Here is a 20968-nt window from a genome sequence, read left to right on the forward strand (position 1 = left end):
CTTGAAAATGAAGCTTAAACATGGAAAAGGGGAGAAAAGAGAAAATCAGAAGAACTAAAAAATTTGCCATGTGCCTATAGCCTAATTACTTCTAGAATTTCAGCCAATAAATTTTCTTTATTATATAAATCAGCTTAGGTTGAGTTTACTTTTACTTGCATTCTCCCTGAGACATTGGGTGAAGGTACAGATTATTTGTGCTGTAGAGGAGCCCAGAGTTTAGCATCTTCCTTATCTGTAAAATTGAAGGATAGATAATCTACAGAGGTTTAGTGACTATATAGTGTGAACAAAGTGAAAAGGGCCACTCAAGGGAATATATTAGAGAACTAAATTTAGATGGATCCCTGCTTCTTCATAACACTTATCATTACTTGATATTACATACTTTTCATCTTTCTCATAAATCATAAGCTTCATGATGACAGGGATTTTGTCTAATTTATTTATTCTTGTATTTCTAGTACATAGAATTAGGCTTGGCACATGGTAGGGGTTGGAAAGATACTGATATGTATGAATGAAGGGAAGAATTTCTGAAAAAAATTAAGAGCCTAGCTCAGATAGGGCAGTATGAATGTATGGTGGAAAATATTGACCCAGTGTCATAGCTCTTACAGAGAATACTCTGTAGCCTGGGTACATGAGAAAAGAGATTATGGAGCTTGTCCATGATTGTGGAATGGCACCTTTCCAGTGCCTGGCACTTAGTGAATGGTAAATACAACTTTAGTGCTGTATGATGTGCCCCAGTGGTTATGGCAGAGGATGGATGGTGAGGAAATCTAGCATGCCAGCTAGAGTAGTATTGACATGACTAACCACTTGGTCCAAGTAGAATAGGGAAACAGTTTATTAAAGTGATTTGGAAGTCAAAAGTGAAACTACATCAAATTAATATGATGTTGAAGTCTTGGTTTTGAAGTTAATGGCATAGTTGTTTAATCTTACTGGAGAAAACATACGTACTACTAGATGAACTACCTAAATATAGCTTGCTTAAAGTAAAGGTAGTAATGATAAGGCAAAATAAAGTTATAAAGAGATCACCCGAAAAAAAGTAGCCCAATGACCCTTAGAAACATAGCTGGACATGTGTAAGCATTTTCAGTATTGGTGATGCTAGAGTCTAAGAAAATTTGTTGTTAGGACTTAATTTAAAGATGGAGAAAAGGAATAGAGAAAGTTCTGATTTCAACCTGCATTAAAAGAACAGAAATAAAAAAGCAGTGGAAAGAATTTAAGAAACTGGCTGTCATGTTTAAATTTAGTAAGTAGGCTAAAAGAAGGTTCAAAACAATGGGCTACACTGTTATAGCTGCTTATTTTTACTGAGTCTATTGGCAAAAGTCTCTCATTTCTTCACACTTACTTTTCAAAGGCCCTGGAGTCCCAGGTTTCATTTAACAAAGTAACAGCTTTCAAATAATAATCTGGTGTCTGTCTCAGCTTCTGGTTCTCCCTTTCCCTTTGTATCCTTCCCCTCTCATTATTTTTCTTAGTTCCCTTCCCCACCTACTCTCCTCACTGCAACACCTTTTTTTTTTTCTCCTATTCATTTTCTCTTGTGATTACAAAAGATGTCAGTTAGCTATAAAAATTATCCCATGCATGTGAAACATGTTTGGTGACAAAGTCTGGAGATTTCACAGGGGATTCAGTTCCAGGGTGGCCATAATGCTATATAGCACATTGGTTTTGAGGGTTGGGATTAACTTGAAGGGATTGAAAGTAATTAGTCTCTTGGAACCTCTGGAAACTAGGAGCTACTCTATCATTCCAGACAGTGTTGTAATAGAAAGAAGTCTTTGTGATTAGAGAGACCTTGTTAAAATCCTAGTTTCATTTTTTATTACCTATATGATGTTGGATATGTAGCCCCCAGTCTATGTGTTTCAGCTTCCTAGTCTGTAAAATGAGAATAGTAATACACAGCTCAAAGTATTATGTGAAAAATAAATGACTAAAGCCTGGAAAGTGATTAGTATAGTACCTGGCATTTGGTAAGCATTCACTAAATGATAGCTACTCTCATTGTTCTGTTGGGTTGATTCTAGTTTCACACATCTTCTATCAGTGTCCAGCTCAGACCAAATAAGTCATATTGCTCTTCTGGAATCTGAGCCAGAACTGAAATACTTAAGGTGTGTGCTGCTGAGTTTTCTGGGCAGAAGGATGTGTTTTTCTGTTAGTGAGGATTTTGTGTCTGAATGGGTGAGTTGCAGGATAGGCTTGCTAAAGCTCTCTTTTTGGGTAATATGGAGGTCATACAGTAATCCCTTTCCATGGTTTTACTTTCCACTGTTTCAGTTACCTGAATCCATTCATGGTTTGAAAACAGATGATCCTTCTTCTGATGTATAATCAGAAGGTCAGTGGTAGCCTAACACTTTGTCACAAGGCTTACATCATTCACCTTATGTCATCTTATCGTGTAGTTATTTTATCATCACACATCATCACAAGAAGAGTGGGTATAGTACAATAAAATATTTTGAGAGAGAAAGAGACCATATTCACCTAACTTTTTAGTATATTCTTATAATTATTCAATTTCATTATTGTAGTTGTTAATGTCTTACTATAACTAATTTATAAATTAAGCTTTATAATAGGTATGTATGTATAGGAAAAAAACAGCACATATGGGGTTTGGTATTATCCACAGGTTCAGGAATCCACTGGGGGTCTTGGAATGTATACCCTACAGATAAGAGGTGAGGACTACTGTATTCATTGAGTGAATTGAATTGCATCAAAATGCACCTGCACAGCAACATGGTGACCTTTTTGGCTAGTGCCAGTGTTAATCAATTTTTTAAATTACCAGGTTAAAATCTCTATGAATTCAGAGGGTTTAACTTATAATCTTGCACTGTTTGCATTTGCATGTAGTGCATCTTCTCATAGAGCCAATATCCCATTGCAGAATATAGGGCTTTTTTTTTTAAATATGTGTTGCTTTTATTTTATTTTTATTTTTAAGTTAACATACAGTGTAATATCAGTTTCAGGCATACAATATAGTGATTCAACACTTCCATACATCACCTGATGTTCATCACAATAAGTCCACTCCTTAATTCTCACCATGTATTTCATGCATCACCACCCCCTACCCGCCCCCCGCCCCGCCCCATGCTCCCTCTGGTAACCATCAGTTTGTTCTCTATAGTTAAGAAGTCTGTTTCTTGGTTTGCCTCTCTCTCTTTCTCTCTTTTTTCTTCTTTTCTCATTTGTTTTGTTTCTTAAATTCCATATATGAGTGAAATCATGTGGTATTTGTCTTTGACTTATTTTGCTTTGTATAATACTCTCTAGCTCCACCCATTTTGTTGCAAATGGCAAGATTTCATTCTTCTTATGGTTGAGTAATATTCCATTGTATATATAAATCACCTCTTCTTTATCCATTCATCACTTGATGGACACGAGCTGTTTCCATAATTTGGCTAACGTAGATAATGATGCTCTCTCTAAACATTGGGGTGCATGTATCCCTTTGAATTAGTAGTTTTGTATTTTTTGGGTAAATACCTACTAGTGCAATTGCTGGATCATAGGGTAGTTCTATTTTTAACTTTTTGAGGAGCTTCCATACTGTTTTCCAGAGTGTCTGTACCAGTCTACATTCCTACCAACAATAGTGCAAGAGGGTTTCCATTTCTCCACATCCTTGCCAGCACCTGTTGTTTCTTGTGTTGTTGAGGTTAGCCACAGAATATAGAGTTTTATATTTTATTATAGTATCACATAAAACCATACTGTTACTCAAATACGGGAAATCTAAGACCTGTGAGCTGCTCTTTTGGTGCATAAGCTATATGGCATAGAATTGGAAGGGCATCCTAGTAGGTTTAGATAAAACAGGAGTAAGATTATTGGTGAAGTGTTCTATTTGAGGCTGATAGCTAAACCAATCTTTATTATTATTATTTTTTTCTGTTTGTCCAAAAGAAAGTTCTTGTGATGCATTCCATAACTGTATCTGGAATCTTATGTGAGGCTCAGTTTAACTCCTCAGGTCCTCCTCTGTTGCTGAGGATGGGGCACAAGCAAAGTCTTGTTATTTTGCTGTAAATGCCTTTCTGGTTAGCATAAATTGCAGGAGCACCCTAAAATCTTGCAATCATAGGAAATTTATTTGTTTTAAGTATTTCAATATTTTTGAAATAGAGTTTTATCTTTGAGTAAAGTTTTTTGGTTTTAGAAATTCATGATAAATGAGGAGTGTAATAGTTCGCCTGGCTTTCAGAACTCACATTTTTCTAAATCTGCTACTACTTTATCCCGTGTTCAGTTTCAGGCTTAGTGCTAGTTTACATCCTAGGTACAATACTTACATAAGTCAGAGGATCTTAATAACAGCTATAAAAATAATTAATTGGCTAAGGTTTGAATAAATGTCAATTATTTGCACTTTGGTGTCCAAAAGATTTGGTTGTCTTTTAAAAATTACACTCTAAAAATATTTGGCTTCTGCCATTTATTCTGTTACCCTCCAGATGGGCTGCTGATTAGTACTATAGTTCTTTAGTGTGGAAGTTTTTACCTTATGCTGAAGTGAGTTAGATTTTTTACCTTGAACCTGAGTCTTTCAGTACCTTAGTTCTTGACATGTTGTTGGCCATCACCAGTGCCAACAACTGCCTTTCCTGTTTGTGTGTCTGTTTTCTATCACCTTTCCTGTGAGCTTTCACTGGTCAATCCACCATGGCTTGGAAAGTAAGATGAGTATTTTGCTTAGTGATATTTATACACCATCTGTTCCTTTTTCTCTTTGAATTGATGATGCCCACAGCTTAGCCTTGCTATGTCGGCCTGGCCTGGTCTTCTTCTTTTTTTTTTTTTAAAGTTTATTCATTTTGAGACAGAGAGAGAGAGAGGCAGAGAGGCAGAGAGAAAGGTAGAGAGAAAATCCCAAGGATTCTCCCAGCACAGAGCCTGATGTTGGGTTTGATCTCACGCACTGTGAGATCATGACCCACACTGAAATCAGTAGTCAGATGCTTAACCCACTGAGCCACCCTGGCCTGGTTTTCTATACGAAATAAAAATATTCCTCCAGAAGCCAGGCTCAGTATTTTGTTGCATCTCCAAAAACTTCCATTAAAACAAATCGGCAAATCCCACAAGCAACATTTTCCTCAACAAAGCCAACTCTAAAAGTATTGTCAAGTGCTGTAGCATTTACTGAAATTCTCATGAGATGACAGAACCGTTCAATCACATACCACAATGTAAAACTTCTTAAAAAAAATCTCTTTTCTCTCTGCCTTGTTTCTCTTGCTATCTTTTTAAAAAAATTTATTTAAAAATATGTTTTTAATGTTTACTTTTGAGAGACAGAGAGACAGATTGCGAGCAGGGGAGGGGCGGAGAGAGAGGGAGACACAGAATCCGAGGCAGGCTCCAGGTTCTGCACTGTCAGCACAGAGCCTGAGGTGGGGCTCGAACCCACTAACCATGAGATCATGACCTGAGCTGAAGTTAGACACTTAACCAACTGAGCCACCCAGACACCCCTCTCTTGCTATTTTTCTTATCCTCTTTTCTTTCTCCACAAGCTACCCCTGTAACCTCCCCCATGGGGTGTTTCTCTGTTGCCCTTAGCAAGCTTAGAAGAAGCTAGAGTACTTTACTCAGCAAAATAAGGACTAGTGACAAAGAACTTCTCTAGCATGTTCTTGGGAACTTTGGTATGTCCTACTCGAAGAAAAGCCCAATAAAGCTACTGAGGTGCCTGTGATCCAGAAATAGGTGACTTTTTGCAAAAGTGTATATTATTGTCTTTATGAATGTGTGTCTGAGTGTTTGAATATGAATGTATATGTACGTATTTATGTTTTACAAAATTGAGATCATACCAGCTGTTTATAACCTGACTTCTTAATAAAAATATCATAGACATATCCTCATTCTTCAGTAGTTTTTTAGTACATATTTTTAGTAGTTTCGAGAATTGTATTGTATAGGTATTTCAAGATTTACTTAATATATCATCTTGTTGGCTCGTTTAGGCTGTATACAGTTTTTTCTTGTTATAAATTATTTTGCAGTGAATCTGTGCCTTATTATTTCCTTAAGGTAAACTAATATAAATAGAATTTCTAGGTGAAAATGAGATGAGTATTTGAAAGTTTGATCCTTAAAGTAAAATTGATTCCAGAGTGATTACACCAATGAATGCTCTCACAGTATGTGAGAGTGTCCATTCTCTGCACCCTCACCTACAATACATATACCTCTTTTTTCATTATTGTATTAGATAGGAGGAATGGAATATAATTATTGCTTAGGTGTTCATGGGTTTGATTACTGTGGAAGTCAGTATATTACAGGATTTGTCAAGCAATTCAGTCACACAAAACCATCTCATGTGTTCCTTTGCTCCTTGCCAGGAATCATCTACCACCGGGACTTTATTCTTTGTGCTTGTTGCCTCTTTGCTCTTCTCGGGTCTTACAGGAGACGTATGATCTGATTCTATACTAGTCTTTGCTTTTGCTTTACTTACTTTGTTTCATAGGTATTTTTTTCTACACCAAGCTTATTTTTCTTTCTTACCAGCTTCACTACTCAACTATATCACCTAAAGCTTAAAGAATGTTCTAAACATAATGTGAGCAAAATTTTAATTATTTTTAAATTCTAATATATTAGTTTCAGGTGTTATATTAGTTTCAGATGTACAATATAGTGATTCAGCGTTTCTATACATTACTCAGTGCTTATCAAGGTAAATGTACTCTTAATCCCCTTCACCTATTTCACCCATCCCCCTGTCCATCTCCCCTCTGGTATAACGACCACTTTGTTCTCTATATTTAAGAGTCTGGTTTTTTTGTTTGTCTCTTTTATTATTTGTTCATTTGTTTTGTTTCTTAAATTCCACATATGAATGAAATCATAGGTATTTGTCTTTCTCTGACTGACTTACTGCACTTAGCATTATAACTTCTAGATCCCTCCATGTTGTTGCAAAAGGTAAGATTTCATTCTTCTTTATGGCTGAGTAATATTACATTGTGTATATAAAACTACATCTTCTTTATCGTTTATTCATTGGTGAACACTTGGGTTGCTTCCATATCTTGGCTATTGTAAATAATCCTAAGTAAACATAGGGGTGAATATACCTTTTTGAATTAGTGTTTTCATTTTCATTGTGTAAATACCCAGTAGTGGAACTACTAGGTCATGTGATAATTTTTTTAAATTATTTTTTGCTATAAATGCTTGTATTAAGAAAAGTTCAAATAAACAACTTAGCATTATACCACAAGGAACTAGAAAAAGAAGAAACTTACCTAAGATTTAGTAGGGGAGGGAAATACAAAGAAAAATCAGAAATAAATACAATAGAGACCAGAATAAACACTAACATAATATTGAAAGTAATGACAAGATTTTCCAAAAAATAAATTGGGCAATGCTTTAGCTACTTTAAGAAAAAAAAAAGAAAACTCAAAAACCAAAATGAGAAATGGAAGAGAAAGCAATACAATATTTATCACAGAAATACGTAATGTGATAACAGATTAATATAAACAATTATATACTAATGAATCAGGTAACTTAGGAAAATCCAGATAATTCCTAAAATGCACAAGTTACCAAGATTGAATCATGAATCTTGAATCCAAGAAATAGGAAATCTTCGACAGTAAGAAGAATGAAAGCTGAATTAGGAGTCAAAAATCTTCCAGCACAGAAAAGCCCATGACTGCATGGTTTCATTGGGGAATTCTAGCAAACATTTGAAAAAATGACTATCTTTATCAATATCTTACAAATAATGGAATAGAACGGGATGCCTGGATGTCTCAGTGGGTTGAGCGGCCGACTTTGGCACAGGTCATGATCTTGCAGTCCGTGAGTTCGAGCCCCGCGTCGGGCTCTGTGCTGACAGCTCAGAGCCTGGAGCCTGTTTCAGATTCTGTGTCTTCCTCTCTCTGACCCTCCCGTGTTCATGTTCTATCTCTCCCTGTCTCAAAAATAAATAAAACGTTAAAAAAATTAAAAAAAAACAAATAATGGAATAGAGGGAACACATTTCAAAATCATTGTATAACGCTAGTATTACCCTAATATCAAAGAAGGATAAAAATAATACAAGAACAAAGGAGTCTAGGTTGTCCAATATAAGTATTGCTATTCTGGCTTTCTTTGGACATCTATTTGGGTGATAAATGGTTCTCCACCCCATCACTTTCAATCTGCAGGTGTCTTTAAGTCTAAAATGAATCTCCTAAATTCATATCAAAACAACCCATTTGAGGTTCTGAGTCAGTGGGTAGACTGAAGATAAGTGAACTTTACTAGAAAGCTAGAGGCAGAGGTATAGATCAAGGACCCCTTGGTACTGACTCTGCTTTCTTCTCTAGATGTGGATGTGGTCTTGCTGAAGCTATTTAATGTTAAGAATGAAAACATTCAAGAATGAAACATTGTGGAGGAGGGTCAGAGGAAACAATTGGAGGAGTAAAGAAATGTGATTAGTGTAAGTTCTTTTGGAGTGGTAAAACCATGGTATAGCAAGCACACAGTTTCTCAGAATCTGTGCACATAATATTGCTAACAGCTACTACTGTTCCTCATCCCACCCCTAGGGAAGGTGAACTCAACTCCAGTATGCTGCATTGGGTCCTGCTCTCTGTGGCCATATTGCTTCCAATAAGATCTTACATCCTTGACTTATTAGTCATGAATGCAGTCTAACTTCATGTGGTGATTGCATCTTACCCTTTTCTACCAATTCATGATTTATCAGGGTTAATCACTGTATAGCAGAAAATTCCTTATTTTTTTTTAATGTTTATTTATTTTGAGAGAAAGAGAGAGAGAGAGAGCGAGAGCGAGCAAGCAAGCAGGGGAGGAGCAGAGAGAGAGGGAGGCACAAAATCTGAAGCAGGCTCCAGGCTCTGAGCTGTCAGCACAGAGCCCAGCGCGGCGCTCAGATTCACAAACTGTGAGATCATGACCTGAGCCGAAGTTGGATGTTTAACAGACTGAGCCACCCAGGCGCCCCACCTTATAAATTTTTGATGAACTTTTAAGAAGAGTCTGTTGCAGACCTTGTGTATTGGCTAATCTAGTAGCAATTCTTAACTTCCCCTGCAGCTTGAGGTGGCCATATGACCTAGTACTGGCCAATGACACTTAAGTCCAATAGAGTGATTATTAGGAAGATTTTTTTTTCTGAAAAAAAATATATTACTGGTTATATCCTTTCCCTTTTCTTCCAGTTTGTGATCCAGATATGAATTCATGGTGCTTAGAGAGCCTTCATCTATTCTGTGAATAAGAAATGATGAAACATAAGTATAAAACATGGCAGTCAGATGGATGGAAAAAGCTCTCAGGTACTCACTGACATTTTAGAGTATCTGAATCACATGACTGCTTACCTCCAGATTTTTTGCCATGTGAAAAAAAATAAACCTTTCTTTGTTTAAGTCACTATAATTTTGTTTTCTGTTTCTTTCAGACCAAACCAATTTTGACATAGTAGCTATTTTGGTACTAAATGTGTGCATTGTTTGTTGCTGTTAGGAATCAAATTAATTATTGTTTTCTGGTCTTGTATCTAGCAATCTTCTTAAATTTAATTATTTCTTTTTTTTTTTTAAATTTATTTTTTCAACGTTTATTTATTTTTGGGACAGAGAGAGACAGAGCATGAACGGGGGAGGGGCAGAGAGAGAGGGAGACACAGAATCGGAAACAGGCTCCAGGCTCTGAGCCATCAGCCCAGAGCCTGACGCCGGGCTCGAACCCACGGACCGCGAGATCGTGACCTGGCTGAAGTCGGACGCTTAACCGACTGCGCTACCCAGGCGCCCCTAAATTTCATTATTTCTAATAAGTTTAAATTCTCTTGAATTTTTAATGTTTGTATATATTATACCGTATATTATGAAATATGGTGGTGTTTGTAGGAGTAACCAGGACAGGAAACCAAGGAGTAGGAACTGAAAATGATTTTTTATTTCTTTGTATTGGCCACATTAAAGCTGTCTAAAGTTTGTCTAACTGGAATTAATTTCATGCAAGATTATAAATTTTTTTGAGTTTTGTCATTATTCCCATGTCAACATACAACAGATTCCAGTGGTGAAAACAGTTCTATAATTTCAAAAGTTTGTGACATTCATTAACAGTTTACCACTAAAAGTATCTGCCTTTAAATAAAAAATTGGGACACCAGTTAACTCAATTATTGTGCATGAGTTTTAAAAGAGAATATTCCCCAAATTCCTGAAAAAATGATTTGGGAATACATTTTTTAGATTCTTAAAATCCAGATATATTTAGGATAAGGGTTTGCCAATAATAGTAAAGGGAAGATGGTTGAAGAAAACTATGAGCTGTGACATTGTGGATTACTAGTTACCAAATAACTTTACTTCCTATTACTCTCTATGCTTGATTTAATAGACCATAGAGTGATTACTAGTTACCAAATAACTTTACTTCCTATTACTCTCTATGCTTGATTTAATAGACCATAGAGTGATCTGAACAGAGTTATGGAGCTAGATTTATTTGAAATACATTTACAAATGGTTGAAGGACAAATGTGAATTCTACTTTTTAGATACCCTGTTATTTTGATCTTAGAATTTAGAGACTATAGTTCTATTTTTTTTGTAACTTTACTTTCATGTCTTTGAAAACATTTTTAAAAACTTTTTTTTTTGTGGAAACGCAAGCTAAGATTAGGGTCAGAATTTTTGTTATACTCAATGGTGATGTTATAAGGGTTGATTTGTTTAGTGGAAATGTGAATGTTAAAGCACTCTCGTTTTAAGTATACCTTATATGGCACTTCACTGCAACCCCTTTTCCTAATCTAGGAAAGGTCTGCATGTTTGAAGTTCTTTGTATCTGGTTAGAAATTGTTACTCTTCTACACTTGGTTGTCAGAGAATGGTAGAGCATTTTAGAGCCCTTTAGGTAAATTTCTTCCAGCCTGACTGATTCCTGTTTGATTAATAAATATTTCTAGGGGCGCCTGGGTGGCTCAGTCGGTTGAGTGACTGACTTCGGCTCAGGTCATGATCTCACGGTTTGTGAGTTCGAGCCCTGCGTTGGGCTCTGTGCTGCTTGGAGCCTGGAGCCTGCTTCGGATTCTGTGTCTCCCTCTCTCTCTCTCTGCCCTTCCCCCACTCATGCTCTGTCTTTCTCTGTCTAGAAATAAACATTAAAAAAAAATAAAAAAAAAATAAATATTTCTACTGTTAATGTGACTGTGTCCCTCTTGAGTATCATGAAGATGTCATTTTTTCAGTTCTTGTTTTTTCTTTAAATGTCTGTAGAAGTTTAAGGGTGCCTGGGTGGCTCAGTTAGTTAAGCATCTGACTTGATTTTGGCTCAGGTCATGATCTCACAGTTTGTGAGATCAAGCCCCACATTGGGCTCTGTGCTAACAGTGTGGAGCCTGCTTGGGATTCTCTGTCCCCTCACTGTCTGTCCCTACCCCACTCTTGAGCATGCATCTTCTCTCTCAAATTAAACACTAAAAAAATAATAAAAAAATTCTGCAGATGTTTATAATATTGAAACTCCACTCTCATCCCCTAAACACGTTTCTATCAGCTTTTGTGAGTATAAGCTATTCCACATTCCCTTTTGTTTCTTGAAATTTTCTTCTTTTTTTTTTTTTTGTCTTTTTTTTTAAACTTTTCTCTCTGCTTTTATTCCTGTGCTTATTTATAAAGATCTAGTCCCCTGGCCTACTGTGATTTTTCTCAGTATAGATTTTTTTTTCGAATAAAGAATTGATCTTTTTTTTTTTTTTCTGGCTCAACTGTGCTAATTGTGACTAAATATGTAAATCTCTCTAGGGTTGACTTTTCATTTGAGCTTCAGTTATTTGTATCTGATTTCTGCTTACACTTGTATAATCTTCTATAGTCAGTCTAAAATTAATTTCATTACTCTCTTCACCTAAACTGTTTCCTACCTGGTACCATCATTTTCCTGGTTGCTAAAACTTGAAAGAATTTCATCTTGATTTATCCCTCTTCTTGGTATCTTTATATACTCTACTAAAGTTTATACATTTCCTTTTAAAGTATCTACTTCACAGTTTTGTTTATTTCAATTCTCTGTGCCTCAGTCCCAGTTTAATCTTTGATCTCTTGTTTTTTTTTTCTTTTTCTTTTTCTTTATTTATTTTTAATATGAAATTTATTGTCAAATTGGTTTCCATACAATACCCAGTGTTCATCCCAAAAGGTGCCCTCCTCAATACCCATCTCCCACCCTCCCCGCCCTCCCACCCCCCATCAACCCTCAGTTTATTCTCAGTTTTTAAGAGTCTCTTATGGTTTGGCTCTCTCCCTCTCTAACCTCTCTTTTTTTTCTTCCCCTCCCCCATGGACTTCTGTTGAGATTCTCAGGATCCACATAAGAGTGAAAACATATGGTATTTGTCTTTCTCTGTATGACTTATTTCACTTAGCATAACACTCTCCAGTTCCATCCACGTTGCTACAAAGGGCCACATTTCATTCTTTCTCATTGCCACGTAGTATTCCATTGTGTATATAAACCACAATTTCTTTATCCATTCATCAGTTGATGGACATTTAGGCTCTTTCCATAATTTGGCTATTGTTGAGAGTGCTGCTATAAACATTGGGGTACAAGTGCCCCTATGCATCAGTGCTCCTGTATCCCTTGGGTAAATTCCTAGCAGTGCTACTGCTGGGTCATAGGGTAGATCTATTTTTAGTTGTTTGAGGAACCTCCACACTGTTTTCCAGAGCGGCTACACCAGTTTGCATTCCTACCAACAGTGGGACCTGTTTCTCCACATCCTCTCCAGCATCTATAGTCTCTTGATTTGTACATTGTAGCCACTCTGACTGGCGTGAGGTGATATCTGAATGTGGTTTTGACTTGTATTTCCCTGATGAGGAGCGACATTGAGCATCTTTTCATGTGCCTGTTGGCCATCTGGATGTCTTCTTTAGAGAGGTGTCTATTCATGTTTTCTGCCCATTTCTTCACTGGATTATTTGTTTTTCAGGTGTGGAGTTTGGTGAGCTCTTTATAGATTTTGGATACTAGCCCTTTGTCTGATATGTCATTTGCAAATATCTTTTCCCATTCCATTGGTTGCCTTTTAGTTTTGTTGATTATTTCCTTTGCTGTGCAGAAGCTTTTCATTTTGAAGAGGTCCCAATAGTTCATTTTTGCTTTTAATTCCCTTGCCTTTGGGGATGTGTCAAATAAGAAATTGCTGCAGCTGAGTTCAGAGAGGTTTTTTCCTGCTTTCTCCTCTAGGGTTTTGATGGTTTCTTGTCTCATATTCAGGTCCTTTATCCATTTTGAGTTTATTTTTGTGAATGGTGTAAGAAAGTGGTCTAGTTGCATCCTTCTGCACATTGCTGTCCAGTTCTCCCAGCACCATTTGTTAAAGAGACTGTCTTTTTTCCGTTGTCTTTTTTCCATTCTTTCCTGCTTTGTCAAAGAGTAGTTGGCCATACTTTTGTGGGTCTAGTTCTGGGGTTTCTATTCTATTCCATTGGTCTATGTGTCTGTTTTTGTGCCAATACCATGCTGTCTCAATGATTACAGCTTTGTACTAGAGGCTAAAGTCTGGGATTGTGACGCCTCCTGCCTTGGTCTTCTTCAAAATTACTTTGGCTATTCAGGGCCTATTGTGGTTCCATACAAATTTTAGGATTGCTTGTTCTAGTTTCGAGAAGAATGCTGGTGCAATTTTGATTGGGATTGCATTGAATGTGCATAGAATGTAGATAGCTTTGGGTAGTATTGACATTTTGACAATATTTATTCTTCCAATCCATGAGCACGGAATGTTTTTCCATTTCTTTGTATCCTCTTCAATTTCCTTCGTAAGCTTTCTATAGTTGTCAGCATACAGATCTTTTACATATTTGGTTAGGTTTATTCCTAGGTATTTTATGCTTCTTGGTGCAGTTGTGAATGGGATCAGTTTCTTGATTTGTCTTTCTGTTGCTTCATTATTAGTATATAAGAATGCAACTGATTTCTGCACATTGATTTTGTATCCTGCGACTTTGCTGAATTCATGTATCACTTCTAGCAGACTTTTGGTGGAGTCTCTTGGATTTTCCATGTATAGTATCATGTCATCTGCAAAGAGTGAAAGCTTAAGTTCATCTTTGCCAATTTTGATGCCTTTGATTTCCTTTTGTTGTCTGATTGCTGATGCTAAAACTCCCCACACTATGTTAAACAACAGCAGTGAGAGTGGACATCCCTGTTGTGTTCCTGATCTCAGGGAGAAAGCTCTCAGTTTTTACCCATTGAGGATGATATTTGCTGTGGGCTTTTCATAAATGGCTTTTATGATGTTTAAGTATGTTTCTTCTATCCCGACTTTCTCGAGGGTTTTTATTAAGAAAGGATGCTGAATTTTGTCAAATGCTTTTTCTGCATCGATTGACAGGATCATATGGTTCTTTTCTTTTCTTTTATTAATGTGAGGTAGCACATTGATGGATTTGCAAATGTTGAACCAGCCCTGCATCCCAGGAATGAATCCCACTTGATTATGGTGAATAATTCTTTTTATATGCTGTTGAATTCAATTTGCTAGTATCTTGTTGAGAATTTTTGCATCCATATTCATCAGGGGTATTGGCCTGTAGTTCTCTTTTTTTTGCTGGGTCTCTGTCTGGTTTAGAAATCAAAGTAATGCTGGCTTCATAGAATGAGTCTGGAAGTTTTCCTTGCCTATTTTTTAGAATAGCTTGAGAAGGATGGGTATTATCTCTTCTTTAAATGTCTGGTAGAATTCACCTGGGAAGCCATCTGGTCCTGGACTCTTATTTGTTGGGAGATGTTTGACAACTGATTCAATTTCTTCGCTGGTTATGGGACTGTTAAAGCTTTCTATTTGCTCCTGTTTGAGTTTTTGAAGTGTGTGAGTGTTCAGGAATTTGTCCATTTCTTCCAGGTTTTCCAGTTTGTTGGCATATAATTTTTCATAGTATTCCCTGATAATTACTTGTATTTCTGAAGGATTCGTTGTAATCATTCCATTTTCATTCATGATTTTATCTGTTTGGGTCATCTCCCTTTACTTTTTGAGAAGCCTGGCTAGAGGTTTATCAATTGTGTTTATTTTTTCAAAAAACCAACTCTTGGTTTCATTGATCTGCTCTACAGTTTTTTTTAGATTCTATATTGTTTATTTCTGCTCTGATCTTTATTATTTCTCTTCTTCTGCTGGGTTTGGGGTGTCTTTGCTGTTCTGCTTCTATTTCCTTTAGGTGTGCTGTTAGATTTTGTATTTGGGATTTTTCTTGTTTCTTGAGATAGGCCTGGATTGCAATGTATTTTCCTCTGAGGACTGCTTTTGCTGCATCCCAAAACGTTTGGATTGTTGTATTTTCATTTTCATTTGTTTCCACATATTTTTTAATTTCTTCTCTAATTGCCTGGTTGACCCATTCATTCTTTAGTAGGGTGTTCTTTAACCTCCATGCTTTTGGAGGCTTTCCAGACTTTTCCATTGGTTGATTTCAAGTTTCATAGCATTGTGTTCTGAACGTATGCATGGTATGATCTCAATTCTTGTATACTTATGAAGGGCTTTTTTGTGACCCAGTATGTGATCTACCTTGGAGAAGGTTCCATGTGCATTCGAGAAGAAAGTATGTTCTGTTGCTTTAGGATGCAGGGTTCCAAATACATCTGTCAAGTCCATCTGATCCAATGTATCATTCAGGGCCCTTGTTTCTTTATTGATCTTGTGTCTAGATGATCTATCCATTGTTGTAAGTGGAGTGTTAAAGTCCTTTGCAGTTACCACATTCTTAAAATAAGGTTGCTTATGTTTGTGAATAATTGTTTTATATATTTGGGGGCTCCCGTATTTGGCACATAGACATTTATAATTGTTAGCTCTTCCTGATGGATGGACCCTGTAATTATTATATAATGCTCTTCTTCATCTCTTGTTACAGCCTTTAATTTAAAGTCTAGTTTGTCTGATATAAGTATGGCTACTCCAGCTTTCTTTTGACTTCTAGTAGCGTGATAGATAGTTCTTCATCCCCTCACTTTCAATCTGCAGGTGTTCTGAGGTCTAAAATGAGTCTCTTGTAGACAGCAAATAGATGGGTCTTGTTTTTGTATCCATTCTGATACCCTATGTCTTTTGGTTGGAGCATTTAGTCCATTTACATTCAGTGTTATTATAGAAAGATATGGGTTTAGCGTCATTGTGATGTCCATAGGTTTCATGCTTGTAGCGATGTCTCTGGTACTTTGTCTCACAGGATCCCTCTTAGGATCTCTTGTAGGGCTGGCTTAGTGGTGACGAATTCTTTCAGTTTTTGTTTGTTTGGGAAGACCTTTATCTCCCCTTCTATTCTAAATGACAGAGTTGCTGCAAAAGGATTCTCAGCTGCATATTTTTTCTGTTCATCACATTGAAGATTTCCTGCCATTCCTTTCTGGCCTGCCAAGTTTCAATAGAGAGATCTGTCATGAGTCTTATTGTCTCCCTTTATATGTTAGAGCACGTTTATGCCTAGCTGCTTTCAGAATTTTCTCTTTATCCTTGTATTTTGCCAGTTTGACTATGGTATGTCATGCAGAAGATTGGTTCAAGTTACGTCTGAAGGGAGTTCTCTGTGCCTCTTGGATTTTAATGCCTTTTTCCTTCCCCAGTTCAGGGAAGTTCTCAGCTATGATTTGTTCAAGTACAACTTCCTCACCTTTTTCTCTGTCTTCCTCTTCTGGAATCCCAAGTATGCATATATTATTTCGTTTCATTGCATTACTTAGTTCTCTAATTCTCCCCTCATACTCCTGGATTTTTTAATCTCTCTTTTTCTCAGCTTCTTTTTCCATAATTTACTTCTAATTCGCTTATTTTCTCCTCTGCCTCTTCAATCCGAGCTGTGGTCGCCTCCATTTTATTTTGCAGCTCATTTATAGCATTTTTTAGCTCCTCCTGACTGTTTCTTAGTCCCTTGATCTCTGTAGCAATAGATTCTCTGCTGTCCTCTATACTTTTTTTCAAGCCCAGCGATTTATTTTTTGACTATTATTTTAAATTAATTTTCTGTTATATTGTTTAAATCATTTTTGATCAGTTCTTTAGCTGTTGCTACTTTCTGGAGTTTCTTTTGAGGAGAATTCTCTCATCTTGTCATTTTGGGTAGTCCCTGGAGTGACGCGGAACTGCAGGGCTTTTCCTCTGTGCTGTCTGGAGTAACTTGCGTTGGTGGGCGGGGCCACAGTCAGACCTGATGTCTGTCCGCAGCCCACCCTGGGGCCACAGTCAGACTGGTGTGTACCTTACCTTCCCCTCTCCCAGAGGCAGGACTCACTCTGGAGTGGTGTGGCCCCTGTCTGGGCTACTTGCACAGTGCCAGGCTTGTGGTGCTGCTTCTATGGGATCTGGTGTATTAGCTGGGGTGGATCCACAAGGTGCACAGGGGTGGGAGGGGCAGACTCAGCTCACTTTGCCTTCAGTGGTCGGCTTCAGGAGGGGCCCTGTGGCACCGGCAGGGAGGCAGACCCATCAGAGGGATGGATCCACCAAAGCATAGTGTTGGGTGTTTGTGCTGTGCAAGCAAGTTCCCTGCTGGGAACTGGTTCTTTTGGGATTTTGGCTGGGGGATGGGTGAGGGAGATGGTGCTTCCCAGTACCTTTGTTCCCCACTGAGCTGAGCTCTGTAGTCAGGGGCTCAGCAACTCTCCCTCCTGTTGTCCTCTAGCCCTCCTGCTCTCCGAGCAGAGCTGTTGACTTACAACATTCCAGATGTTAAGTCCTGCTGGCTGTCAGAACTCACTCCGTCTGGCCCCTCCACTTTTACAAGTCAGTCTCAGGGGCTCCGCCTTGCAGGGCAGGCTGCCCCTCCACTGCTCTGGCTCCCTCCCTCCAGTCCGTGTAGCGCACACCGCCTCTCCGCCCTTTCTACCCTCTTCAGTGGGCCTCTTGTCTACGCTTGGCTCCAGTGAATCTATTCTGCGAGTCTTCTGGTGGTTTTCTGGGTTATTTAGGCTGATGTGGGTGGAATCTAAGTGATCAGCAGGACACGGTAAGCCCAGTGTCCTCCTATGCTGCCATGTTCTGTTTTATACCTCTGTGATCTCTTTGTATCTAGATTTCTGTTTTGATCTCTTGAGTCTCTCTTGAGTCACAATTTCTTAAAAAGTGCTGCACACTCTGGTTATGTTAATCTTTTACAGAAATGCCTTCTCTGAATTACTTTCCTATTCTATAATTTCTTTACCAAATAAATTAAATTATCTGCCCTTGAGAATAAAGGTTAGTGAGTTTGGATATATAACTATGGAAATGACCCAAAATGAAGACCAGAGACATACAATGTACAGAGCTTCAGTTAGTTGTAGAAAATACTGAAGAGTTCCACATGTGTATAATTGGAGTTCCAGAAAGAGAAGAGAGAGGAGAATCACAAAGAACATTTAAAAAAAATGGCCTAAAATTTCTTAATTTGGTGAAAAATACAAACTGCCAGATCCAAGACTTATGAATCCTAAACAGAAGAAACATAAAGTCACATTAAACCACATTATAATCAAATTGATAACAAACTAGTCATAAAGAGAAAAATCTTAAAAGCATCTAGAGAGAAAGGCACATATATATAAAGGACAAATATAAAAATGATGGGGACATCTCACTAAAAACTATACAAACTAGAATACAATGGAGTAATAAAGTACTACATTTCTTGATTGGTATATCTTTTACCATCCGTTTCTAAAGGTATATCTGTATCTTTATATTTAGAATGAGTTTCTTACAGACAGCATGCAATTACGTTTTGCTTTTTAAAATTCAATCTGATAATGTGTGCCCTTTAATAAGTAATGTTTAGGCCATTTAATGTAATCATCAGTATGATTGGGTTGAGACCTATCATCTTGCTATGTTTGCTACAGATATATTATTTATTCATTTTTCTCTTTTCCTGCTTTCATTTGTATAAAATGACTTTTTTTAAATGTTTATTTTAGAGAGAGAGAGAGGGAGAGAGAGCGAGCATGAGCAGGGGAGGGGCAGAGAGAGAGGGAGACACAGAATCTGAAGCAGGCTCCAGGCTCCGAGCTATCAACACAGAGCCTGGCGCGGGGATGGAACTCACAGACCGTGAGATCATAACCTGAGCCAAAGTTGGACGCTCAACTGACTGAGCCACCCAGGTGCCCCTAAAATGACTTTTTTAAATGAAGAATCTTTTTAAAAAAATGTTTATTTATATTTTGAGACAGAGAGTGGGGGAGCAGGGGAGGGGCAGAGAGAGGGAGGGAGACAGAGAATCCCAAGCAGGCTGTGCACTGACAGTGGGGCTCAAACTCACAAACCATGAGATCATGACCTGAGCCAAAATCAAGAGTCAAATGCTTAGCTAGCTGACTGAGTCGCCCATGCTCCCCTCTATAAAATGACTTCTGTTTTAAAGTTTTTTATTTTGAGAGAGAGAGAGTGCAAGTATGGGAAGGGCAGAGAAAAAGAGGGAGAGAGAGAATCCCAGTCTGCACTGCCAGTGCGGGAGCCAGTGCGGGCTCAAACATAAACTGCGAGATCATGACCTGAGCCACTGTTGGTTGTTTAACCAACTGAGCCATGTAGGCATCGCTAAAATGATATCATTCTTGGCTAATGTGCCATATCTATATATCTTCAGTTTGTTGTTGTTACTTAAACAAAGTAACAGCTGCATCTCCTGAAATAAAGAAGCTATCAGCCTAAAATTCTATACTCAATTAAAAATACTTTTCAAACACAAAGTTGAAATAAAGATGTTTATGGAGAAAGGAAAGCTGAGAGAATTTTTTTTTCTTTTTTTAAATATTTATTTTTGAGAGACAGAAAGAATGTGAGCAGGACAGGGGCAGAGAGAGAGGGAGACACAGAATCTGAAGCAGGTTTCAGGCTCTAAGCTATCAGCACAGAGCCTGATGTGGGGCTTGAACTCATGAACCACGAGATCATGACCTGAGCTGAAGTCAGACCCTTAACTGATTGAGCCACCCAGGCACCCGAGAATTTTTTTTAATAGACCTGAGCTACAGAAATGTTGAGAGAAGTTTTTAAGGAAGAAAACAAATTATGTCAGATGGAAATTTAGCTCTACATAAAGGAATGGAGAGCCCCAAAATTGGTAAAAAGTAAGTTTGTATAAAAATCTGTTCTTCTTTTTAAATCTCTTTAAAAGATAATTTATTGTTTAAAGCAAAAGTGGTAGCAATATATTATGGGATTTATAAATTCTCTAGAAATAAAATATGTGTCAACAATAGAAAAAAGAAAAGAGGAAGAATATGGAAGCATACTATTGTATGATTCTTCCACCTTTAAAAGGAATTTGTTATTTGTTATTTATATAATTCTGATATTATTTAAAGGTAGACTGTGATAACAAGTATATTTTAAACCCTAGAGTAACAACTAAAAATAGCAATAACAAATCAAAGAAATACAGCTAATTAGCCATAAGTAAAAAATAAAATGGGATCCTAAAGAACCACTAATTTTATTTAAAATAAAGCAGGAAAAGCAGAAATCTAGCACATTAGACATGTGGAAAACAAGTAAGAAGATGGTAGATTTTAATCCCACTATATTGATAATTACATTAATTGTAAATGGTCTAAACACTACAATTAAAGGGCAGAGATTATTAAATTGGATGAAAAAGCAATACCCAACTATCTGCTATCTACAAGAAACTCACTTTAGACATAAAGACACAGATATGTTGAAAATAAGAGGAAATAGTGGAGTGGTCATATTAAAATAGACTCAGAGTAAGGAATATTAACAGAGATAATGTAGAATATTCCATAGTAGCAAAAAGATAAGCTGATCAAGAGACAGTACAATTCAGAATAAATGTCTATACAGCATATCATAAAGCCTGAAAATACATGAAAGAAAAAAGAAATAAATTAGTGGTTAAAAAAGAAAATAGTAAAT

The 20968-nt window shown here is 37.2% G+C and overlaps 1 long non-coding RNA gene across 3 annotated transcripts in view; it reads left to right on the top strand.

Moving 5' to 3' along the window:
• The window catches only part of LOC109498982, a 96830-nt gene extending 87362 nt beyond the window's left edge, over positions 1 to 9468 (top strand). For all 3 annotated transcript variants that reach the window (XR_002156053.3, XR_006596770.1, XR_006596771.1), the window contains 2 exons: positions 8388 to 8503; positions 9249 to 9468. This is a non-coding gene — a long non-coding RNA (uncharacterized LOC109498982). The remainder of the gene's footprint in view (positions 1 to 8387; positions 8504 to 9248) is intronic.
• Positions 9469 to 20968: the final 11500 nt, after the last annotated feature.

The sequence above is a fragment of the Felis catus genome, chromosome B1 (genome assembly GCF_018350175.1).
Source record: "Felis catus isolate Fca126 chromosome B1, F.catus_Fca126_mat1.0, whole genome shotgun sequence".
NCBI lineage: Eukaryota > Metazoa > Chordata > Mammalia > Carnivora > Felidae > Felis > Felis catus.